This window comes from Melospiza melodia, chromosome 1 (assembly GCF_035770615.1).
Source record: "Melospiza melodia melodia isolate bMelMel2 chromosome 1, bMelMel2.pri, whole genome shotgun sequence".
Taxonomy (NCBI): domain Eukaryota; kingdom Metazoa; phylum Chordata; class Aves; order Passeriformes; family Passerellidae; genus Melospiza; species Melospiza melodia.
This window is the reverse complement of record NC_086194.1, coordinates 84,133,686-84,160,459: the sequence shown is the minus strand read 5'-3', so window position 1 is coordinate 84,160,459 and position 26,774 is coordinate 84,133,686. Positions and strand designations below refer to the sequence as shown.

Sequence of the window (26,774 nt, the reverse complement as noted above, 5' to 3'; positions counted from 1 at the left end):
CCAATAATCTGATGCCTCTTTGCTGAAGTCCTTGTCAGCAAGGTGGGTATTCATTCACTGAAGAGCATTCATGTTGCTTACCATTTTCCACAATAAAGGTTACAGAATGCTTCACAAGCAGGAGAAAATCCTAAATAGCACCTGCAATGCCCCATCACCACCAAGCAAACAGCCCTGCTCCATAACCTTGCAACATTTCCCTTTGCCTGACTAACACACATAGGATAAACTGAATTGGCACTGACCTTGGGTGTGGGCAGCTGAATGTGCAGGTCTGTCTGTCCTGGTTTGGGGCAGGGCCGTTGTCTCCAGCAGACTTCTGCTGCCCTGGGAAGAGGGATGTGCAGAGAGCCCCACCCACGGCAGGCAGGCTTGTCTGGAGATGCCTCCAAGCATGGGGCTGTGACTCTGAGCTCAAGGTAACACCACTTTCAGTAACAGCTTTTCACACTCCATCAAAAAGCGTTTTTAAAGAACGGTACTGCGTGGAAATTAATGCATGGGAGCATTCTTGTAACAGGTGCATAATATTTCAGTAATAGGCTTGTGGGATGTTTATTCACTAGCCAAATTCATTTATCAGGTATTGGATTCAAAGGATTTCCCAACAGGATATCTGCAGAGATTAGTGAGCTAGGCAAATGTGCTTTGAACAAATGCATCCTTTCATCAGGCAGTCATTTGGATAATTCCAGCATCAACATGCTCGCTGCTGGAATGGGTCTGCTGGTAATTGCATTAACTATTTTTCCTGTGGTCATTCGTATCTGTGCCTTTAGGTCCTACAAGGGCAGAGTTTGGCATGCACACATGCAGTTTTGGCCAACCCAGTCTTGCCCAAAATAACCTTTCTTGCCTGGAAAGACCTGCTGAACCAAAAAAAAAACCAAAAAACACCCAAAACCAAACAGCTTTGCCAGCACAGGTTGACAATACTTTTTTTGAAAAGAAAATGAAGAAAAATTGCTTGCAAGATGTAAGAACATTGTATTTCAAAGTATTTTATAATAAAGCACACTTCATTTTCTTGGGTTTTAGTACATCTTTGATTTCGTTCTTGAAGTTGGAAGTAAAATTAAACTTGGTTTTACCAGGAGAAATTTCTCATCTGACCTTACTCTTGAAAGTTTAAATAGATTGTCATTTTGATGGAGGACAGGAGTCAATACTGAAATAAAAGGAATTACCATGAATTGAAAAATTCAGAAGATCATCTTTAAGATGGCAAGTCATTCAACAGCTATATTGGAACTCACGTTTTATCATCAGATTAATGAAGAAATAGCATAAGTTTTGTTAGTCCTGTTCCAGCAACTAAGTGCCCTGTTTCTTCTCTTATCTGCTGTATCCTGTATTTCTGGTCTTAAACACTGTAGTAACTAATTGTGGAAAAACTAATCAGTTTGACTTATTAAATGGCCAATTACATTTCAATAAATTATTTTTTACTCTTGTTAGATGCCTGGTCTAATATAATGAGTCTGTATTTGAGACAGCTGAAGTAAAGAACCATAATTCTTCCACTGATTTTTGAAAATGTGGGTCACAATATATAATGCACCAAGCTTAAATCCTGTAATGACTTAAGTGTGGGTATTCTGTAGAAGTAGGAACAAAACTGAGGATTTTAGGGTTACCATATCACTTTTCAACTCAAGGTGTGCTTTTTTGTCACATTTTTTGAGCCTTTTAAATTGTGGAGGGCTGAAAGAACATTCAATAAATTTATTTTCAAGTGTACCAGTGCTTCCCTGCCTTATGAAATGAAATCAAGCCTTCAGCATGAAGAGAACCAGGGCCATGGAGACAGCACAAAAGCTGGACTCTGAGAAACAGAAAAGGGGAAAAAGGAGGGTGAAATTGTTTTGGAGATTTGGGATGGTGGTCTAAAATGCTTGTGGTTTTCTTTCTTTTTAATTGTTTTTTTTTCTTTTGATTGTTTTGGGGGGGATTTTTCTTTTGTTTTTTTTTGTTATTTGTAAAGCATAATATTTTGCTGTGAAAGAAAGCAGTGGTACTCTCCCAGCAAGCCCCTTCCCTTCTTTGCATCGCTTAGAGGTCCTAGCTGCTCACACACACTACAGAGCAGACCCTTTCTTGTGCTCATTTTGACAACACAAGAGCAGATGTCTCAGGCTGTGAACCTCAAGCTGAGTTCTGCAGGCCCCAGGAATGGTGAGATGTGATACACATCTGTGTTTTGGGCTTGGCCTGCTCCAAGGATGCGTCAGTTGTGTTTTCCACATCTGACTTCAAGTGCACATTCCCCTGAAAGCTCTGCTGGGAGCTCAGGGTTGTTCCCAACCGCAGGCATTGCGTGTGCCCACCTCAGTGCATTAGGAATGGCATGGGAGGGGGTGACAGCCCTTCACACACAGTTTGCCATGGGGATTGCACAAACAGGTAGGACATCATCACCTCCCCATCTTCCCCTGCCATGATGCCACTGAAGGCATCAGCCAGGCAGCCGTGCGGGCCATGATGGGCCCATACTAGTAGGGCCATGATTTCTTGGCTCATCCCGCCAAGATTTGCCCCAGTGTCCCCAGGCTGGGCTCTCCTGAGGGACCAGGACATTGTGCCCCATGCGCACAACCAGGGCGACTGGTAGGAGGCAGCAGGGGAGGATGCTGGCAGCTGTCACCCTCTCCATCGTGAGCAGGCTCCTCTGGATGTGTCTGGCATGGAAGCAAGAGCATGCAGGAGCTCTTCAGCAGTGAGGAAAGGAAAGCCAGAGCACACTGCTGCTTTCTGTCATGGAGAGGTTAAAAGCAACTTGCCAACTGACAAGCAGCAGCTGCAAGGAAATTTCCCCATCGCTACCATCACCCCTGTTTCTCTCTCTCGCGTGCTCTCTCTCTTCTTTTTTTTTTTTTTTTTTTTTTTTAATGACAGCAACATTTTAATCGTCTTGGGCTGAGCATAAAAGTCTGAGTGGGAGGTAGGAGGAATATCTGGGGAGGGGAGGAGGAGCAGAAGAATGGCTGGCTGCTGGCATATGTCTGAGCTGAGGGATGCTCTCTGCCTAGGAGGACAGTTAACCTACACAAAATGTTCTGGCTTCTTGCCTATATCAGCCACATCATGCTGCTCCATCCTTTCGTGCCAGATCCCTGAGATGGTGACTGTCACTCTGACAGAGGGAGAAAGAAGGAGAAAATATAGAAGAGATGAGGGAGGGAAAAAAGCAAAACAAACTCACAAACTCAGCAAACCTAACACCACCACCCAGTAATAAGCTTACTGTTAAGGCCAGGTAGAGCAGTTGTATTTTTCAGAAACGAGCAGCAGTGGAAAAGTAGCGAGCCAGCTGTTTGCAGAATAAATCGAGGTTGGATGGAAGGCCTTGGAGAGTAAAGTCAGCAAAGCTCCACAGAAATGGCTATGAACATATAGTATTTAATAGGGAGCCTGAACTCATAGAGTCTAGCTGAGAGCAAACCACAACTCAGGCTGGGATCTTTTTTCCCCTTTAAATCCAGGTGGAAGAAATTTACTGATTTCTAGAAGAGAAAAATTAATTGTCAGAAATGCTCTGATAACACCTTTTTTTATATCCACAGACTTTCTTATCCAAGGGATACTATGATAGCCTGTTGACCAAAACTGCCCCTGGTCTTGGGTGAAATTCCCTGATTTCCTTAAGCCAGGACTTCTGTCACCTCCTCCCTTACACACTTCTTAAAATCTTCTATAGAAGGCTGTTATCTGCCACAGATAAGAAGCTGCCTTTCCAAATTATTCCAGAAAGCCAAGTGGCTGCTCTCCACCCCAACACATTGCAAGTGGGAGCTGACAGACCCATGTCATTACCCAGTCCACAAAAAATCTTTTATTATTAGCAACACAAATGCCATTCCCAGCTTACACCACAGCTCTCACAGGCTGCTCCAGCTCCAGTGAATTAGCTGGACACTGCCAGTGCAGAGCAAAAATGTTCTCCTTTGTCCTCAGATGTCTCCTGAGCCTTGTGGCCTGAGTTTGAAGCTGGCAGCTCCCTTGGCAAAGCCCAGAGGAAGGTCTGCCTGCACCCACTGAATGCTGGGGTGAGAGCAAGGGGGCAGAGAAGCTTTTTGAAGCATTGAGGAGATTTACAGCTGATCCAAAAGTGAGTGTTCAGAACTGAAGAGACTGGAAAGTGCATCTTAATAGCTAAAAGCTGTGTGTGACTTCACTTTGAGAGCTGGCTGCTGACCTCATAGCTTGCACTCAAGTTGTGCTTTCAAGCTGTTCTCCAAAAGCACTTACCCACTTCAAAAATATTTTTGATGGAGCCCGAGATTCTCCAGCAGTTTGAGTTCTAAGGGAAAACTCCAAATACAAGATGACTCATGTCAGAATAGCACATTAGTCCAGGATATTTGAAGATGAAGACCTAAGATCATTCAAATGAAAGGATGTGAGGTGGGGAGGCTTGAGCATAATTTCATTTATTTTACTTAGACTCATCACATAAAAGAAGAAAAGCATCTAGGGACCCTTAATGTGACTTTTAAAATCTGTGTAAGCCACAAATCAAGAAATTTGTTGGAAATAAGTAGACAAACGGTTTAAAGTACACATTAGGTGCATATGGACCCACAGCTGCTCTTATTCCAACTGCCACCCAAAGTTCAGGTCTCTCCATGATCCAGCCTGTCACACAAGGACTGTGCCAGATGCCATGCAGAAACCCTCTCAGCACCTCCCTCTCCAGTGCTGGCAGCTTCTGAAGGGCAGAAAGAGAGAGAGAGTGCACAGGGGGTTACAGCAAACACCTTCCAGCTGGTAGGAAACTTCCATTGTCCCCAAATGGATGGTAAGGCTGCTTAAATAAGCTGTGCATTTATAACATATCTCCTCAGAGAATTATAGAAGTGACACTGCTGTATCTCAGTGGAAAGGCAGCAGAAGTTGAAAAAGTAAACAGAAAAGCCTAGTGGATGGATTAATAGAAGGTTCAGACCTTACCGCTTTCTTACTACAGATCCACAATATCTTGCTGCAGGTAAGCAATGCAGTTGTTTTGGTGCCAGCTTAACACCATGCATTATATGGGATGTAAAAGTTGGAGGGAAAAAAATAATTTCTGTGCTTTTTGCCACTTGCTTAGGGTTGACGTGTAAAGAATCATGAAAAATGTTGTTTTCAGGGCTCTATTTTCTTCCCACCTCTCTACTTTTGGCAATATTATCTGTGTCAATTTTGTTGTTCTGCTTCCTCTGGTGGAAAACCTCTTGCAGGCATCAACATCAAAGATCCTTCAAGACTTAACTGGATGTTTTAGCTTTTGAGCAAAGGCTCCTTCGTCTTGTATCTGTTAATAAAAAATACAAGCCCCTGGAGCTTTTAATAACTGTATAGATATTAGGATAAGTGAAAGATGTTAACAGAAGCAGGAGGGTTGCTTGTTGGTGCGTCTTTCACTGTGAGAATGTTACAGGCACCTCACCCAGCAGTCCTCTGTGTCCACCTACACTGAAAAAGACTTCAGCAGGCTGGGGCTCCTTGGGTTGTAGTGCCCAGATGTGCCCTGACAGTGGCCTCTAGCTCTGAAAGCAAAGGTAGAGGGGAGAGTTCTGTAGGAAGATGTTAGCAGTTGGGAGTGGCTTTTACTGCACCCACTCAAACTCCATCAAACTCAATCCATGAGTCAGGCATCAAGACCAAAACTGTGACCATGAGGTCCCTGGAGAGAAGCTGCTCATCCTGATGCAGACACAAGTTCTTCTTGTGTTAAACACCCACCTTACAGTGCTGTGTCCCACTCCCCATAGGTTACCCCCACACTGGGCATTTTCCCGGCCTAATCAGCTAACTCTGACTTAAAACTACACTTTAGGGTAAGTAAAGTTTTCGACAGTAGGATAAATGTCATCTCCGATTTCTGAATAACTAAAGCAATAATCAATTGTTAAATAACGAGTGCTTTGCCACAATGGCCTTCCAGCAAGTCCTGTGGTCAAAGCAGACTCCAGAAATTAGTTTTTTGCCATCTCCCTGACAGAAAAATAGAGTATATCATGTCATTTAATGGATAAAATTGGACATCCAGAGAGAGGTACTGATGTAAAATGAGCTTTGGTCGAATCATCATAATTGGTTCAGCACTTACTGAGTTATTATTCCAGTTAGATACTGGAATAATCTGCATTTTGAGCAGGATGAATTAAAGTGTGGCGTAAGTGTGAATACTCCATAAGGTGGTGCACCTCATTCAGCTGATGAGGGATATAAAATCAGAATTGCCTTCAGAAGTATCCGTAGCCATCCACAGAGCAGCTTTTAGACAAACATCACTTGAGAATGTGTTTCATTGAGACACTAGATGTGTCTGAGGGAGGCTACACGGTACTTGTAAAGCAGAGCAGAGCATAACACTGCCCTCTTTTGTGTGAGACAACACATGGTCACCTGGCATCCTCAACATAATTCCTGGGAAGTGCTGCTTTTATGCAGCAAGTAAGATCAGTCTTACACAGAGATCCTTTCTGCTCTGGGGAAGAGGGAATGATGTATGTACTTTTCAGCCTAAATAAAGGAAGAATTATAAGTTTAATTTTACCTGTGAAAATTACTTGAGAATCAGGTTACACAGGTAGACCCACTGGCACTGGGAGGGCAAGACTATAATTCTCCTATAGCCCTAAAGAATTAAAGTGCTTTGATCAAGAAGGACCCCAAAAAACATGAATGTGTGTCTGCTGACCACACGTGCTGGGTCTCAAGCTCATGTCAAGCAGACCTCTCTGTCACAGGGTAGATTTGGACCTGTTCAGGGGCTTTAGAGAAGGCAGGAACTTCTGTTATGAAATAGGGGTTTCTACTGCTTGTTAGAGAAGTGCCAGCTATGATGTTCCATGTGTGATTTCATGGTCACATTTCATGGTATTAAAGGCCTGTTTCTTGGCAGTCATTACAAAATGAACTGAAGTCTGAGTCTGCTTCTGAGCCCTGAACACCACCAGTAACATCCTGTCAGCTCTCACTGGTTGTGAGGAGAGAGGAGGGATATTTTCATTATCCCTAGTTCAGTCTTCAGCAAGAATGAACAAAATAATTATCAAGATCTTTGGCTCATCCCTTCCAGGTCCACATTATGGATGCACCAGCAATGTTCTTGAGAGGGTCACGTGTTTCCTTTGGATGCTCAAGATGCAGCGACAGGCAGGAGAAATGCTTGCAAGGCAAATGCTTTCTGATGGGCCTGCCCCTGAACTCACCAGTCACAAGCCATTTGTATGGAAATGACACTAAAATTGCTATCCTAGAGCTGCATCCAACCTCAGCTTCTGCCAGCAGAAGATACAGGCTACCAGATGGCAGAAATCCTACCCGAGCACCAAGTGGTTTAAACTGCTCTTTTTGCTAGGAATTTAAATAGTCCATATGCTGAAAGTAAAATGCTCAGCTGCACCCTGGCTGCCTAGTGGAGGCCTCTGCTGCCTGAGCTAAAGGGGATGAGCAATTAGCTGGTAGCAGCTTGGAGCTTGTATCTCCTGTACATCCCAGCATCAGGCTGTGCTACAGTCACACACACACCAAAATGTCTGATCGTGCATCTGGAGGAAGATGGTGGAGTCTGATTGTCAAACTGGGGCTGTCGTGCCAAAGACTCGAGAGGAAAGCAGACTGAGCATGGTCTGGGTATCTGATCTCTTTTTCTCAGCTTCTGGGATCACCTGATGAAGCCCAGGCTGAGGTACACCAGGGGCATAGTTTGTCATGGATTTCAGACCCAAACAGCACAAATAGAGCTCTCTGGGGAATTTGCAGCCTCAGATTTCCAGGTCCTGGTGAGGCACCAAAGCTGCTTTGCAGCATGATGCAGTGCCTGGAGCAGAAGGTCCCCAGCTCTGGTCACAGGTTGTGCTTGCCATTGTGCAGATAGGACAACTCTGCTCTTGGATCCTCTGGGTGATTTCATTTAGCTGCTGCAAAGGGCTTGCTTATCCCTGGGCAGATCCCCTTCTTTATAAGTCATCTTCCAAAAATCTGCCATCAGTCTGGCTAGCTGAGGCTGTACCTGTTTCAGGGCAGTAATGTCCTTTTTTGTGTTGAAAAGCTGACCAAGCAGAGTGTTTCAAATGAAGAAGTGCCCTACCAAATGCAGAAATGTTATCCCTTCTCCTGGTTTATAGTCTTTTCTCTGATTCATCCAGTTTCCCATTGTCTGTTGTGCTGGAGTTGAACTCCAGATGGATGGCTCAGAGGGCTTTGCTAAAGTATTCCCTGGAGAAAATTCCTTTCCTGGCCGGATCACTCTGAATTACTCCTCTGCTTAAAATGGACTCTCACTGCCTCTACATTTATTATGTAACATTTTTCTAATTTAAATTGTTTTCTATTTACTGGCACAGTTGCCTGAAAGTTCTGCTTCATCCTGAACCCAGCTACATTGGTCATTATTCATCTTTTCCCTCTCCAGTTGTGTCATTATCAGCAGCCATTGGTATCTCACATCTGACATCCTTATCTAAATCATTTACGTACATTCATTTAAAGGATAGGGAGGTCAAATGTTTCAAAATCTTGCAAGGTCACTGAAAATAAAGCTAAGATGTCATTTGGGGTTTTTTGCTTGTGCTTTTTATGTGGAAAATTGTATTTTGGTATTCATAAGGAGACTTTTATTAGCAAATGTAAGAGTGCCTTGAAATGGATATTTTAATTATGCATGTAATTTTTTATGATTGTGACTATTAGTATTTAGCATGCTTGTTATCCTTGATTTTTTTTATTCCTAGAGGGTCTCTAGATGAACAAAGCAGCTCGTATTTTAGAAAATTATTCTCTTTGTATCTGTGATTTGCTGACCCTTTTAAAAACATTTTTGCATATATATAAATATAATATACATTTATAAATAAAATAATACAGTGGTCTTTCTAATAAGAAGAGACATCAAGAATTTCCCAATGTAAATTGCTCTCTAGCTGCTCCTTTTAGCCCTATGCCAGAGCTAGATAGCTTCCAAGGGGGCTCCAAATCTGGAACTTCAGGAGGTTCAGCCCCTCCTATTATGTAGGAACTTGTCTGCAGTGTTTTACTGGGCTCCAGGGCAAATTTGTTCATTTCAACAATAATTATGTCTCTTCCCAAATGCAGCAAATTGTAAGGAATCCTTAACAGCAGACATGAATCCATTTTCACAGGTATCAGGTCTTACATCTCAGCAAGTAGACTCCATTTTCACAGAATATGCAGATAAAGGGGTTGAGGTTTGGAAATCTCCAAAGAAAGAATCACATGATGGGGTGATGAAAAACTTTCTCACATACAGCATGCGCTGAGCTGGTGTCTCCACAGCTTGCTTTGCCGTACATCTCCTCACACTAATTATGTCTCTGAAGTGAGAAAGCACTGATATTGTTACTGAATGCATGGGGGTTTGTTTGATGATGGACAGATGGGAAATCTGTAAGAAAGCTAGAAAAAAAATAATTCTAGATTTTACAAGTTGTGGACTAGGAAAAGCAAGTTAGGGAGTTAAAAAGTGCTGTGGATTAGAGAATAAGTGCCCTGAATAGAAGAGGGGAATGTGTTTCATCAGGGATTTATTGCATTTGCTCTTTTTCAGCTTACAGTGGTGAAATAAAAATGTCAACAATTGACCAAGAAATTAAACTGATCCAATATCTATTCACGTAGTATACTCCTCAGGTGGCACTAGTCACAAAATAACCCTTTATTAATATCTGTGCTAAATATCAACAGTAAGTTTCTGTATTTGTCATCAGAGGGCCTTTAATACTGAAGTTATGCATGCACAGAAAAGTAAAAGGAGAAAGTAATGCTTGTAGACAGCAAGAAGAGTAGAGGTGCCATACTAAATACAAAAACAGCCCTTCAGAAAGCCACTCTGGTGACCAGTAAAAGAGAACTATTAGAGACAAAAAAAGCATTAAAATGAGAAAACTAAAAAAGACAAAATTTTGCACGTTAAATGCTAACTGTAAAAATAAATTAAGCAGGAATAATAGATTTTCAGGAGATCTTTTACAAAAATGTAGAAGGTAGCAATGATAAAAATGGCAGCAGAATCAGCAATAACAAAAGCAACCACCTTTAAAACAGAAAATGAGTCAATAAAACCAGCAGATAAGCAAGAAGCAAAAGAAGGATTTAAAAGAAACAAGGTCACTATGGCAAGAAGAAATTAATTATTGGTCTCACTACTTACTACCTGTGAGAACAGATTCTCACACCAGAATTCTATTTGGTGTTGAGTAGCCTAAGAAACTATTTAAAACAGGAGTGTGAATGGAACAGATTGCTGGACAAATCACAAGAACAAGGTCACTGAAGAGTTATAAAAGAAGTCAGATGTGAAATTGTTCAACAACTAATTGTCATGTGTAACCTACCATTTTTTCTTCAGAATAATGTACAGTGACAAATGTGTCACCAGCCTTTAGTAATGGCTGCAGGCTTCACTGGGAACTACAGATCAATAAAACCACTGTCAAACTTGTAGAAACAATCATGAACAGAATTCTCAGACACAAAAACACATACACTGTTCAGAAAGAGCTGTGCAGATTTTGTAGTCTTACTTGGAGACTTGGAGGAGCTGGCAATTACCTGAAAAAATGTGATCCAGCTGATAAGTATTGAACTTATGTTTGACAATGCTTTTGAAAGACCTCTCACCACAAGACTCTAAGGAAAGGAGGTTCTCATGGAGCCCACAGGGCCAGGGACATAGCAGGGAGCAAAGTTCTTGCTCTTGCTCTGTGTATTTGTGTCACTTTCCAGCAAAGCTGGGGAATCTTGAAGTGACAAACTTTGCAGAAAAGATCAAATTACTCAGAATAACAAAATAGGAGACATGTTCTGGGGGAAACCATCAGAAAAAATCATTATTTTGGTCAGTTCCAGACCCATGAGGTACCTAATGAAAACTATGAATTAGCAAGACTGAAATAAACTAAAATCGGTTTTAATAATACATATAAACTCTTATACTGCAGTGCTCATTACCACTGAACATTGCAGGTGCCAAGTAAAAGCATGTTGAAAACCAGATCAGGCAACTCAGAGCTATCAGTGAATACATTTCAGGTCAGATCTAGTGTGGCAGTTTCAAAACCCTGTGGAAAAAAAGTCATGTTGCTGATGGTACAAAATGGTTCTTGCATTAAAGAATTCTTACATGTAAAATGTGTCCTTAGATGGTGAAGTAGCTGTCAGGGTTTGGTTCTTGGCACAGTTGGTCAGAAGAATTGCAGAAAGTCTGTATTGACATCAGAAATCAAAACAGTTTGCAAAAGAGGATTGCTTTCAGTAGATTCCTGGAAGAAAATCACTGAAAAAAGTGCTAACAGTGTAAGGTTGAAACATCCCAACCTATTTTTTACTTTTAAACAATTCTCTGCCTTGATTTTTCTTTTTGTGACTTCGTATTAGCTTTTTTGCTATAACATAATATTAACCTTAAAAAGTCAAAACAGAATGTTTCAGTTTCCATTACAACAAAACCTGTCAATCAACTTGAAATGCATTGAAGTTTGGTTTTTTTTCAAATTCCCCTTTGCAGAGAATTTCAGACTCTGGAGGTTTCATTGCAATTCAGAATAAAGTTAGCTTTTGAAACCTGAAAGATCTGTGAAAATCAGAACTCTCGTTCTTTAAAACTTGGCCAAAATCACTCTATTTTCTTTCTCTTTCAGTTTGCTTATCTGAAAGGTGGCAAGAATGTTGCAGATCCATTTTTGCTAAGCCCTTTCAGACTGAGCATCCAAGAATCCCACGTTTCTGTGTCTGAAACTAAAATTGTATGCTTCCCAAGCACCATCCCAATTCCACCACCTTCAGCTGAGTCTCTCTCTCTCCCTCAGTCATATTTGAGTTCACAAATCTCAATGGTACTTCTTTTTCCCCTCTCCTTTTCTTCCAGTCCCCATCTAACATTTTTGGTTTGCCTTCTTATTTGTGCAAACTGGGAACTGTTCCCTTCTGGGATGGGGGATGAGTTACTTTCCAGAGGGCTGTTGCATTTTGCCCTTGTCCAAGATCTTCTCATGGTTAATGGCTTATTGAGTGGGGCATGCAAACTCCTGAGAGCCCAAGCAGAGCTGAATCAACTTTGGCAGGACAGTATGAGGAAGTTCACAGTGCCGCCACTTGTGCTATAAATACAAAAATAAAAGGAAGAGCTCATCCTCTAAACTATGCACATGACATCCTCAGACTCAAGCATGCTTTGTGCTGTGCTTTGGCCATCTGCACCAGAGGGAATGTCTTCCTTGTTCTGTTCCCAGGACACATGCATCAGGATTGCTACAAGATAGCGTGAGGCAGGGAGAGTTTTCTGGATCCTGGAATGCCAATAAGCACTTCAAACATCTTTCTTGGCTTCTGGAGTCCCTGCATCCAGCACCCTGGAGCGTGATTTCTTTTTATAAAAAGAAAGCCTGTGCTATTTTTCATACCAATCACATGCTGTTCTAAATGGCTTAAAAGTTTCAAGGACTCCAAATGCTGAAAAACAGCTGTATGCTGATGTGAGCAGCATGTGTAAGGATGATTTAAATCTAGTTTTTATCCTATTTAACTCCCAGTGGCTTTTATGTTTTCCATAAATGGATGAGAAAAGTTCTTGGCTGGAAAGAGTCATAAAAACATGCAATAAATTCTTTGTAGTCTCAACATGAGCAATTCATCATATTTTTGTTTGTTTGTTTTCTGAGATTTTGTTTGCTTTCTGTGACTCTGACATGTCTTGGATCTCTGACGAGTCTCTTGTTCCTCACTACATGCTAATCTACTGTGATAAACTGTTCTTCATGTTTTGGTGACAAGGTGGTGACCTGCATCCAGAACAGAACATCCACTGCCTGGGATGGCCACAAGGACAAGGACCACCTCTGTCCTGCTGAAATGTGGGTCTTCCTAAAAATCTCTCCTGTTGGCTAGTTATCTCTCTGTTAAGGGCAGAAGGATTTTAGCTAATTAACTGGTGGAGCTCATTGAGAGGCTGGCTTTAAACTAGGTTTGAAGGGGGAAGGGAATGCAGCTGGGCTGTCTGGAAGCAGGCCCAAGGGTGGTAAGCCTGAGTTAGGGGTGAAATGAGCAGCCCAGCTGAGCTGCATGTATACTATTGCATGCAGCACAGGTAAGAAACAAGAAGAGCTGGGAGCCATGGTGCAGCAAGACAGCTATGATGTAGTCACCATCATGGAAATGTGGTGGGACAACTCACATAGCTGCAGTGCTGCACTGGATGGCTACAGGCTCTTTAGAAAAGACAGGGAAGGGAGAAGAGGTGCAGGGGTGGCCCTTTATATTAGGGAGGCTTTTGATCCCATGGGTATTGAAACTAAAGACAACAAAGTTGAATGCCTATGGGTAAGAATTAAGGGCAAGGCCAACAAGGCTGACATCCTACTGGGAGTCCTATTGTCCACCCAACATGGAAGAAGAGGTGGAAAACTTATTCTATAAGCAGCTGGAGAAACTTTTGGGGTCACCAGTCATTGTTCTTGTAGGTGAATTCTACCTACCAGACATCTGCTGGGAACTTAATACAGCAGAACAGAAAGAGTCCAGGAAGGTTTTGGAGTTTGTGGAGGACAACTTTTAGTGACAACTAGTGAGTGAGCCCACCAGGAGAGGGACTATGTTAGACCTGTTGTTTGCAAGCAGAGATGGGCTGGTGGGAGATGTAGTGGTTGGAGGCCACTTGGGGCACAGTGATCATGAAATTACAGAGTTCTTGCTATTTGGTGAAATCAGGAAGATTTCAATAAGACTTTTACATTGGACTCCCAGATGACAGACTTCAGCCTGTTTAGGAGGCTTATTAAGAGAGTTCCTTGGGAAGCAACCCTTAAAAACAAAGGAGTTCAGGAAAGGTGGGTGTGCTTCAAAACAGAGATCTTGAAGGCACAGGAACAGATTGTCCCTGTGTGCCCAAAGATGAGTCAGTGAGGCAAAGGTCCAGCCTGCATGGGCAATGAGGTTTTGAAGGAAGTTAGGAATAAAAAGAGGATGTATCATCTTTGGAAGGAGGGTCAGGTCTCTCAGGAAGTATTTAGGGGGGTTGCTAGGGCATGTAGGAAAAAAATTAGGGAGGCCAAAGCTCAGTTCAAACTTAATTTGGCACCTTTTGTAAAGGATAATAAAACATGTTTTTACAAATATATTAATGGCAAAAGGAAGGGTAAGACCAGCCTTTGTTCTCCACTGGATGTGGGAGGGAACTCAGTAACTGCAGATGAGGAGAAGGCGGAGGTGCTTAACAGCTTCTTTGCCTCAGCCCTTAGTGGGAAGACAGTTTGTCCTCAGGACAGCTGTCCTTCTGGGTTGGTAGATGGTGTCAGGGAGCAGAATACTCACCCTGCTATCCAGGGGGAGACAGACAGAGAACTGCTGAGCTGCTTGGATGTTCATAAATCCATGGGCCCAGATGGGATCCATCCCAGGGTGATGAAGGAGCTGCCAAATGAGCTTGTGAAGCCACTCCCCATCATCACCAACAGTTCTGGCTCACTGGTGAGGTTCCAGATGACTGGGCCAGTGTGACAGCCATTCACAAAAAGGGTGGGAAGGAGGATCTTTGTAATTATAGGCCAGTTAGCCTGACCTCAGTACCAGGTAAAGCCATGGGACAGTTTATTTTGAGTGTCATCACACAGAACTCACAGAATGGCCAGGATATCAGATCCAGCCAGCATGGGTTTAGGAGGGGTAGGTTCAACCTGGTCTCCTTTTATGACCCGGTGACCCACCTGGTGGATGCAGGAAAGGCTGTGGATGTTGTCTATTTGGATTCTGCAAGGCCTTTGACGCTGTCTCCCACAGCACACTCCTGGAGAAGCTGGCAGCCCGTGGCTTGGACAGGAGCACTCTTTGCTGGGTTGGGAACTGGCTGCATGGCCGGGCCCAGAGAGTGGTGGTGAATGGTGCTGCATCCAGCTGGGCCAGTCACCAGGGGTGTCCCTCAGGGGTCTGTGCTGGGGCCAGTTCTGTTCAATATTTTTATTGATGACATGGATGAGGGTATTGTGTCTTTTATTAGTAAATTTGCAGACAACACTAATGCGGGAGCGTGTGTTCATTTGTTGGAAGGCAGGAGGGCTCTGCAGAGAGACTTGGAAATTTGGATGGATGGGCAGAGTCCAAGAAGATGAAGTTTATTAAGTCTCAGTGCTGAGTCCTGCATTTTGGCCACAGTAACCCCCTGCAGTGTCATAGGCATGCATAGGATGGTGTGGCTGGACAGTGCCCAGGCAGAAGGGGACCTGGGGGTGCTGGTGACAGCAGCTGAACATGAGCCAGCAGTGTGCCCTGGTGGCCAGGAAGGCCAGTGGCATCCTGGCCTGTGTCAGGAACAGTGTGGCCAGCAGGAGGAGGGAGGTGATCCCTTCCCTGCACTGGGCACTGGTGAGGCCACACCTTGAGTGCTGTGTCCAGCTCTGGGCCCTCAGTGTGGGAAGGACATTGAGACCCTGGAGCACGTCCAGAGGAGGCAACAAGGCTGGTGAGGGGCTTGGAACACAAACCCTGTGAGGAACGACTGAGGGAGCTGGGGTGTTTAGCCTGCAGAAAAGGGAGACTCAGAGGTGCCCTTGTCACTCTACAACTCCCTGAAAGGTGGCTGTAGCCAGCTGGGGGTTGGTCTCTTTCTCCAGACAGCAACTGACAGAACCAGAGGACACAGGCTTAAGCTGTGCCAAGAGAAATATAGGTTGGATATTAGGAAAAAGTTTTTTAAGGAAACAGTGATAAAGACTGGAATGGTCTGCCCAGGGATGTGGTGGAGTCACCATCCCTGGATGTGTTTAAAAAAAGACTGGATGTGGCACTCGGTGCCATGGTTTAGTTGAGGTGTTAGGGCAGGGGTTGGACTCAATGATCTTGAAAGTCTCCTCCAACCTATTGATTCTGTGAATTCTGTGATACTCTCAGCATCCCAGAGAGCACAAGAGGCAGTAGGACTCCTTAGCAAGAGCTTGGCAGGTTAGAAGTTTGGGGGTTTGACTGTCCCTTGTTGCTGATTTGAGAAAGCGCTTTGTGGCACCCAACCCGGCCCAGCAGAACTGCTGACAGAGGATTCCAGGCCCTCCTGAACAGATCCTAGTGTGTGTATTCTCATCACATCTCCAGGGTCAGATTTAGTGATAATTTGACTCAAACTAATATCTACATAAGGGGATTTTGCAAATTTATAATTTCCAAAGGGCACATCTGCTAATATTCTATTATAATTTCTGAACTCCATTTCTTTCATTAAGGAGCTAATTTTGTTCCCAAGAGGATCATTAGCTTTTACCCATTTTGATTAATTTAATTCATATTACCAATAGCTACCTAAGGCTTTATGAACTGGATGGGAACTTTTAGCTTTTGCTTTAACGCAGTCTCTCACCATGAGAAATCTTGTCACCTCTAATTGCATTTAGAGGAATTTAAATTAATTTCCTTTGACATTTTTTTTTTCAGATCTATACTAAGTGCATGTTACGCTCTTCACAATGTTCTTATTCTGCCTTCATAAAAATGTTAAGCATGGAGGGCTCTTTGTCCAGGATTATCCCAAAATTATTCTCAGGAGACTTGTTCCCAAGAGATATGGGATTTTCTCAACTCCTAGTGAGTTACAGAGCAGACATAAAGATTTTCTTTTCCTCATATCTCTTTCAACAGAGTTTAGCCTTGGGGTCTTCTCCTCCACAGGTTTCCCTGGGGTTCTTACATCCAAATTTACAGCTGTCTTGGAAGATTTGTGCCGAGGAGAGAGAAAGTGGGCAAGGGAATTACCTTTCACCCATGATGGACATGGGGATGAGGCAATTACAGCAAAGAGAGGACCAGAGGGTGCTTGGTGTGTGGCACTTGGGACAGTATACCAGGTGTAGGCTTTTACAGATGTAGGAACCGATGCTGTTAGTGAGTGGGCCAAACAGGGCTCTCAGACACCTCTGGGGCTGCTGCTCTCTCTGCAGCTCCTGCCAAGCAAAAGCCAGCATGCCTCCTCTTTCCCCACTGTCACATTCAAGCTCCAGGTGATGCCTGGAGAGGCTGAACCTGGAACAGAGACTAGACAGAGCTAAAGGAATAAAGTAGGTATCTATTGAGACCCTAAAGGATACACTTTGGCCAGGGCTATGCCTAAGATAGACCCAAAATGGCCACAAAAATGGATTACGGGTCACAAGGTCTCACACTTTAATAAATTTTGGTCCATTTGCATATTGGAGTTGATTGTCCAATTACAGTTTTAGGTTATGAAATCCCATCCTCTTTGTTTGCTCTTCTTCAGTTCCCCCTTGTTTATACCTTTTGGCCTGGAAGTTGTCCTAGGTCTCAAGCTGGAAAAGGATTGTGTTGTCTACCTACCTTGTGAAGAGAATCTACTAACACTTAATATGAAGCTCAGAGCTACACCCCTAGGCAGCATGGAATCTGAAAAATATGAAAGCTAAAACTTAAAGCATCACAGGCCATGGTTATGATCATATATTTCACCATTATCAGCAATTTCTTCTCAAATCATGATGGCGACTTGATTGCAGAATGTAAGTGCATGTCCCTGTGATCTGCATTTTCTTCCATTTCTACCTGGATTTGCAAAGGCTACAGTGTTGTTCTATTTTCCTTTCGTTTGACTGTAAATGGGAATTCACCCTAGCTGGATGAAAAAAAAAATAATCAGTGTCCTCAGGCTTAAAATGCCACTTTGCATGTTCCTAATAGCTTGTTATTTTTGGATGCTTAGCTTCAGCCATGGGCATTGTAGCTGTTTCTTCAATTCCCTGATATTACTGTTAAAACTGGTGAGTTGTGATCACAGGTAAAACCAGGTGATATATAAAGCAGGCCTTCAAAGCCCATTAGAGTGGCAGCTATAAATGGCAGAAATGCAGTAAATATTCTGCATGGGCAAAGTACAAGCAGAGGCTGCATCCTCCAAATGGCACATCCTTGGAGACCACACAGTTGCTATTTAGAGACCTTGAGCATCCACTCAATCCAGCAGGAGCTGTGGGCACTATAAATAGTCCATGCTGGAGCTGAGGAACAGTGCTGCACAACCCCTGGGATAAAGGAAGGGATGTAAAAAATAGGTGTGTATGAGGATTCTGGCCCATGCCTTTGAAGCTAAGGTAGCCGTACCCACCACTCAGTGAATTCCCTTGCTGTGTGTGTATTTTGCAGTGCACAAGCAGGACGTGGCCTGCTGAACTTTACCTTGTGGAGTGCTGATTGTGAGCTGAAGACAGCCCTGAGCAGAAGCACAGGCAGGAGGGACCTCCTCAAGTGGCCGGCTGCCCTGTGCATGCAGCACAAAGGCAATAAATTCCTTATCTCACCAGCCTATAAATCTTTGTTGACCATCTCTGTGCATGTCTCTAGAAGAATATTTGATCTAATAGCCTTTTTAAAAATTTCCCTTAATTTTCCTGCATAACCCCCCAGTGAATCATTAATGTAACAAGATAAAGATCTCCAGCTAAGGAATTATTCTTATTACAAAGTTCCCAAGTTCTAGTAGCAAACCTCTCCAGGGTATATATTAAGCCAAAAAGGTCCCACACAATCATTTAAATCTACAAAATTCAATTCATTTCTGACTCCCTCCAGGCACTTGTTTTATAGTGATCTAATAAAGGAGAGTTGTGGCTGTTAAATGACAAAGTCTCCAAAGGGGACATGGGAACTCTGCACACTAGTCCCCAACATTTCCTGGGAAGCTTTATTCCTCCATCTCACCTACATCCCTTTTGACAAGGAAACCTTTCAAAGTCTTGCAAAATGAGTAGGCGATTCTGTTTTTAAAGGAAAGCAAAGTAAAAAAAAAAAATCCTTACATGAATATACTGCCCAAGGATATAGGTTACAAAAAGATTAGGCACTTAATTGTTATTAAGAAATTATAAGTGTGTCTTCACTGAATCACTGAAACTAAACATGGAGCAGATGCACATCTGTTCTATTTCCTTGCTGGTGCATACCTGAGATCTTTTTCTGCTACTTCCTCCAGCCTAGTTCTAAATTACCTGTGAAGTTATCAGTGGAGCAATTCTGTTGTGTGATAATGCACAGAGATTCCCTGCAAGACAGTCTCTGATGATTTGGGGATTTTTTCACATAGTCTTGAGAATAGAGAGGTAGAGATAATACAATACTAGCTCTCCTGATTGTATCAAAAGTATGACTGCAGGTATATCAGCATTATCCACTAAACTGCACTCGGGAGGCATTAGATACTTTTTTTTTCAGTTGGAAAATATATTTACATGAAGTTTTGTGTTAGAAAAATAATTCTCTTACATGATGTTAAACACAACTTTTTACCTAATGCAGAGGCAGGGCTAGGTTGAACTTGATACTACAACAGCTAGTTACAGTCCACCTGAGAATCCCCAGCGTTAATGACTATCAGGTAATACAGGTTTTGCAGTATCCATTTCTGTCCATGCAATAAGAGATTATTTATGCTCATTTTTAACTATGTGGTAACCACTGTATTTTGCAACACACAATATTTTCGTTGCAAAGATGAGGCATGAAAGAGAAAAATGGAGCTTCCTTCCAAATTGCAAAAAATAACAATTCTGAGGTGGATTCACAAAGACCAGGGGAGAGCCAGCTTTATTTTCAAGGAAGCCAATTCAATTTGTCCTCCAGTGCCCACACCTTAATGCACTAAGTGTTTTGGGGGTTTCCCACTGGGACTGAATGTATTTTTTTCAGCCAAAGACAGTCTTTGTGAGAATGTTTAAAGAAATCAATATGTGAGGTTTGTCTAAGGTTACATATTTGTTAATGTTTTATTGATTACACTATTGGTTGTGAATTATGTAACTTAATAAAGCTGTGGACTCTTTCTAATAAAGACAAAGACATTATTCCATTAGCTGGCAACTTAAGGCAAAGTAACTTAATAATATAGCACATTATTAGACCACAGCCCAGAGACTGACAAATCCAATTCACTGTGGAAGTGGCTGTGATGTTGCAGACTGGGCTGTGCCCTCACACAATTAGGCTGCGCAGGTCAAGTTTAAAAGAGGGTGAGGTCTGCTCTCTGAGGCTGTGATGTGGCCATAAAAAGCAGAGGAGAACAATGAAGTGGCCTGAAAGGATACACAGAGTAGCTCTGAGTCTCAGGCACCCCACACACAGTTGAGATGGCACGTGTGCCATCGCAGCCTTCTGTCACACGTTCATGTTTTTAGCTGAGACTTCTGTTCAGCGTTAGTTTCCCCAAAACTGCTTCTCACATCTCCTTGGAGATGAACCTGTTTTATTTTATTTTACTTTAAAGAAAGCTCTCAATACCCAGGAGGAAAAAAACCTGAAAATGCTTTAAAAGGAAATGAAATGGTGAATTTCCGACTGACAAAAGATTACCTCTCCACAATACAATTGCATTTCCACAGCTGTGGAGAACAGATACTGCAGCTCCACTCAGGGCAGGAGGGATTGACAAGCAGTTGCTTGCAGAAGTGGGTCTAATGTTTGGCTTGACTGCAGCTGCCAGGCATCAGAGTTGTCTTGAGAGCAGAAAAAAAGCACACCATGTCACTGAGTATGGAGCACCTCCTCCAGCTGCCTTCACAACCTGATGCTTTTTATTTAGCTGGGAACAGAGGCTCCAAATCCAGTTTCCAGAATGATGCCCAGCCCTGGTGACCTCCCATCCCCACCCAGCATTCTCTCAGATCCAGACTCAGTAATCAAGCACAGGCATCAGCAAAGCCACCTGGACCACTCTTGGGGTGCTTGAAGCATCATCAGTCAACAGGGGACATGGCAAGCACACAGATTTCATAGAAACATAGAATCATAAGATGATTTGGGCTGGAAGGGACATCTGTTAAAGAATATCTGTTCCAGCCCCTTGCCCTAGGCAGGGACACCTTCCACTAGACCAGGTTACTCAAAACCCCATCCAGGGGCATCCCACTTTCAGGGATGGGACAGCCACAGCTTCTCTGGGCAACCTGTTCAGTGCCTCACCACCACCCTCACAGTAAATAGTTCCATCCTAGTATGTAATCTAAACCCTGCCATGTTCACTTAAAGCAAATTCCTCTTGTTCTATCCCTACATGCCCTTATTGAAATCCTTCTCCATCTCCTTTGGCAGCCCCCTTTAGGCACTGTAAGGTGGCTCCAAGCAGCCAACCCTCCCTGAAGCTTTCTCTTCTCCAGGCTGAATGACCCTGACTCCTCAGCCTGTCTTCATAGGGAGGGTGCTTCAGTCCCTGATCATCTTCACAGCCTCCTCTGCACTCACTCCTGCAAGTCCACATCCTTCTTATGTCTGGGGCCCCAGAGCTGGACACAGTTAACTTCTAATTAACGCAAGCTATGGACTGTAGGAATGGGTCTGCTAGCCAGAGTGCTCCCCCTCCAGGACAGACAGACCTCCTTCTGCCTGCCAGTCTGTCAGCACAACCATTGCCTGCTAACATGGAAACTGTCTGTCAGAACACACGGGTCTCCCCTGCTAGGAAACACCGGGTGTTGTCGGGTGAAAACACCCGAAATTAAGGTCAATTAATTCAGCCACCTAAAATGGACATGCTCAGGGTCACCTGGTACATTTTGCAAATGAACGGTCTTTCAGCTGCTGCTATTAGAAGCTTTTCAGTTTCTCATCTAGGTAATTACACCCCTTAATTTCACAAGAAATTCAGAGGCTGAGGGCTGGTTCTGCTTGTGGTTACATCTCTGTCAAATCAAGGCAGTTACCAGGTGCTGCATGTGTGGAGCAGGCTCAGTGGATTTGGAGCTGTGAATTAATCCCACAGTTTCCCATTGGAAGACAGATTTGCTTCATTGGGAATTTAAGGGGAACGGCATAACAAAACTGACTCTGTGAATTTGGGCTTTTAAAGTGACAGAGATGTCTCGCCCTCCAGTGTCTGTTGTTACAAATCCACTAACCTTGTAATCAGCATCCTTAACAGAAGTCCATCTCCACAACTAAAACCTTTCCCTTTCACTAAAATCACTGACATCTCAACCCTGGAAGAGTAACAAAAACCTCACAGCCCAAATATTAACTCAGAAATCCTAAAGTTTCAAGAAAACATCAAACTAAACTAAAAAAGAAAAAAATTCCCTTTCATAGAGCCCTGTAGGAAGGAAGAGACCAGGCCACACTAGTATGAGACCATGCAGTGTGTTTTGAATGACCTCCCAGAATGAGCCTGTGTGCCAGCAGCAAATGGAGGTGGTGGTGCATCCTCCCATCACCACCAGGTTTTGTTTTTGAAACTGAGCAGTGAATGAAGTGATGGACTGGCAGTGCTCTGCAGGGCACAGAATTAGCTCCAAAACATGCGATCTGATCCACAGAACAGCAAATTATTCTGACTTGACCATGAGCCACTGGTAATGAAGATAATGAGCTAATGAGGTGCTGCCAGCCCAGCCTGGGTCTTGAGTGGGAGATGTTGGCCTGAACGAATTCCCACTGCAGCAATGACAAGTTCCTGATCTGTTAGCAAATGAGCAGCTTCAAATCCTTCATTTGTCTGGTTGGGAGCTCAGTTTTGTGGGGGGTAAAATAGTGGTGCAAAGCAATGATTAAACAGCTTAAGTAAGATGATTAAGGTCGTCATTGCAAGCTGAATTTCTACTGTAAGAAAGTAAATTTCCCAGCTGGTGGTGGTTTTAGCCACACTGCCATTACTCCATGCTGCTGCCAGTTTAACACTGATACCAGTCCCCACCCCACTGTTCCTGGCTCTCTCTGGGCCTCTGGTTTTTGACTCCAAGCAAGCTGGAAAGGACAAAAAAGGGAAACCAGAAAAGCTGCTATACCACCCAGGTGAGCTGTACTCAATTGTTACATTTTTTCACCTTTCTTTTGTCTTGCAATTTGTCATGTTCACATCTAATTATGATCTGACAGTGCCAATACTTGGTATTATTTTAATATTTATGCCTGTGAATAACCCCTCTAAAATGAAAGGATTAGTGCTTGTATGATCAAAGCCACTGTAAACTCTGTGTTCTCTGTGGTGGCAAGTGTGTTTTATATTTGCTTCCTAAGCTGCTTTGAACACTGTGGCCACTGCAAAAATAGTGCATAACAATGAGTTTTCAATAGCAATACTTAACAATTCTTCAGCTGGTGAGAAGGGAAAATGTCCGATTCAATCATAATTGTGTTACGGTGCTGGTGGGTCCTTTCTTTACGAGATCGTTAAATAAGCATGAATGAGGTACAGTATCCTGGATTTTATTGGAGGCATAAGCATCAGAGTCATTCACAAAATGTTCCCCATTATCACGTGTAATTGAAAAACAAAAGAAAATAGTCTCTTTGGGAGTTTAACATATACGATTTCTTTTAAAGACCTAATGCTGAGGGAGATAGGCAGCATTAACTCTGTACATGTTCTTTCATACTTGCATTATTTTTTTATTCCTTTCAACAACTCAAGACCCAATGTTCCTAGTTAAATGTGCTCTTGGTTTTTTCCTCCTTTTTAATTAATGCTTACAGTTCAATGTCAGTTCACTTTCTATATGCTTGACTTAGATACTTAACTTTTTTCTCATTGATTTATGTTATGGGGGACCCAGCACTGTCAATCATCAATCATTGAGCTGCTGTACAGACTTCAGACAAAGATGATGATCAAATCTACATGATCAGAAACAACATTTGGGCAAAAGCAATAATCAGCAGCTCCTGGGCAAGGGGAGGGTGGGGGCATGTGGGAAGGTAGACAAGGCAAGAGAACAAGTTCAGATGTTATTGTGGAATTGTACAGAAACCACTACCCCACTTTCCCAACATGCCTTGTCCTTGTCTGTTGCATGCAGCTTCTTAAAAACACAAATCACTAAAAAGAAATAGATAAACAAATCTAACATCAGAGAAGGTGGTGAAGTACAAAGCAGGATCTTGACGGGAATTGTATTCATTATACAGCCTGCGGTAGGAAAACATTAGGAAATTAGTCTTGAGACTTCTGTTATGGTTCAGTATTTTGTCTCTGGGAAAGGTTGTCTCTCTGCTCTTCCTCATCACATTGACTCAAAGGAGAAATATGTGCTGAGATAGCATCTGGGCACAGAATGATGGCTGAGGCATGGAGAGGCTGCAGTGCAAGGGGTCAATGCAAACGTACAGGGAAGGTCTTTCCTGTGTCCACAGGGGGTGCTGATGGTGACATTTTCTCCACGTCTCAGGATAGAGTAGTTCTCATCCCCAGCCCCAATGAAGCCAGGGAAGTTTCTCGCTGCCAGCCTCACAGCATACTCAGGTATGGCACAGAGCAGCAAAAGTTTGGGAGGAGAGTAAAGATGTTATTGAAGATCACAGATCAGGTACAGCAAAACTCTTTAAACTTACCCTAATTTTGTCTACTTAGCATTTCATCAAAATGCATCTGTGTTTTAAACAACTCTCCAAAGCCTATCTCTCCAGTGAAGCCCATTACATTTTGTGCTGCACAACTTTGATCTTGCAGAACAGTCTCTTTGTATTAAGTAATAAGGCATCATTTGGTTTGCATTTCATCCATTCTTTATCACATCTACATTCAGGTAATTGCTTCCACATGCTCTTTAGTAAAAGAAAAACTCAACTGCAGTTCAAGCGTGTTTACGTTTATGGATGGATTGAGTATGTCAAGTGTTGACACTTTATTTTTTTTTCTCCAAGACAACCAATCCTCACAGACCATTTAAAGGGGGGAGGAGAAAAAAAGTCAGTAATTTATGTTTCAAAAATTTCCAAAATTGCTCCCAACTGAGATGTTTTTCAAAGCTCTAATTTACCATAGACAAAGTTTTAACGCTTGCCATGCCATTGTGTTTATATCAGGGTAGGCCTCCCATGTGTTTGGTTATGTTGCTATTTAATGTGGTAAAAGCCTTAACTCTTTCTATACTACAAGATATTAATAAGGTAACCTGTGACTGTTTCTTCAAAGTGGAACAAAGCTGTATTTTGTCTTTCCTAGGAATTTGTAGTTAGTAGCTCCACTTGCCCCTTGTGCTGCTAGCAGAAAGAGAAATAGTTTGCCAACTACAGCATGAATTGTGAAGCCTGAGAGAATAGCAGTGTGAACATAGCAATGCTACAATACAGTGATTTTAATTTTAATTCTTTTTTGCATGAAGGCTGTTGTTGAGAAGGAATAGAAAGAAAGTACAGGCTGTTCTGGAAGATGTAGAACAGATCCATGTTCTGCATGCTATATAAAGATTAATCTTCATACACTGATAGTTGTTGTCAGCTGAGCTGGCTTTTTTTCCCTTTTGCTAAATGTTAATAGAAATGTACTAGCACAATTTACCAGAGACACTTACAGCTGTTAAGATGGAGTGAAATGGAAAGAAGCTGTGTGAAGACAAACCCAGGAGATCTGACACTTGCTTAGGTGACAAGAAGCATGAACTGAGGGGAGAATCTCTTATTCTAGGGTCATTGCTAAGATCACTAAATTTGGTTGTTTAGGAGCTGTAGGAGTGTCACTTGTCTTGTTTTACTGATGTTGGGTGCATTTTGGGGGGAGTAGCATGGGAGAGTAGTTTCTTTTTCTTTCCCAAGGGAAGTCCTTTTAAGTAGAAAGCAGTGAACCAGTGACAATGGCCTGGATCTTGATTCACTTGACTGTATTTATGTAGTAAGTAGGACAGAGGGCCTGGCAACCTGATTTGCCTGTAGATACTGCACTATGCACTTTACAAAACAGCTCCTACTGTATACAAATCTCTCATTTCTTCTTGGGCACCAGGTGTCCTCCCAAAAGTCCCACAGATAAATAATAAACAGATCATCTGTTTATTCTGGGCACTTACTGTAATGTAAGGGCACTTCATAGTTGTTAAAATAGGCTTGCTACTATCCCTAGGAAATAAGACAGCAATAAGGAGTTTCTGGGTAACTTAGGTCCTGAGAAATGCACATTTAAAAGAGCTTAGCTAAGAGATGTAGCCTCAGGACCAGTGTTTTTCATCCTAGGTCCCAGCATGTGATCTGAGATCTCAGCTTTTGGCAAATTAAGGGCACAGTTACATTACAAGCCCAAGAATGGGATCTGAGTGAGACAGTGGGGAGAAGGGGAAGCTGCTTCCCCCAGCCAGGAAAGTGGACTTGCAGCTCCCTCAGCAGTGAACCCCCTGCTGAACTGCTGCACAAGGTAGCAGTTCCCAAGACCTGATGTCTGCAATGATAAAGGCTGTGTAAACATGAGGCTGGCTCTTTTTCTACAGTGTGACACAGGTTAGGAATTTATTTTGGTTGTTTTCATCCATATGTAAAACCCAGTATGGTTAAATACTGCACAGAACAAACAACTATGAAACCATTCCTTGAGCCCTGGTGTGTGCGTGTGCTGTCACAGAGACACATCCCTGAGACTCAGGGATGACAAAAACTGTCGCTATTAAATATCACATTTTATGAACACTTTGAAAATTCAAATACAAGATGTGCTGGGGACTGTGAATTCCTGCAAGGGCCACCATCAGTTCTATTTCATCTTGAGAAAGGCCAGAACACAGAGAAATTTCTCTGGTAGCATCCCATGTATCCTTGTGTGTTTGCCCTTGGGTGAAGAAGTAAAGTTTAAATAATCAAGTTTGTTTCCTTTTTATTTGCATTCTAATTCTTCTGAGGCATAATTGTCCATTGTTGGGTTTTTTTTTCTTTTATCCCACAGCTACTTTTCATACTGTGTTCTAAAAATTTTGTCTGAGATATTTTTGGTTATTACTGGCAGAGAGCAGATGTCTTGGAGTAGTCCATTCATAGTGCAATGAACTTGAAGAGTAGTAATAAATAAATGTTCTCTGACATTGAAAAAGTGTAGA

The 26,774-nt window shown here is 42.7% G+C and overlaps 1 long non-coding RNA gene across 1 annotated transcript in view; it reads left to right on the top strand.

The window, feature by feature from the left end:
- Window positions 1-4,714: 4,714 nt before the first annotated feature.
- Window positions 4,715-26,774, top strand: part of LOC134420221 (uncharacterized) — a 47,745-nt gene continuing 25,685 nt past the window's right edge. The window contains exon 1 of the long non-coding RNA XR_010028281.1: window positions 4,715-4,987. This is a non-coding gene — a long non-coding RNA (uncharacterized LOC134420221). The remainder of the gene's footprint in view (window positions 4,988-26,774) is intronic.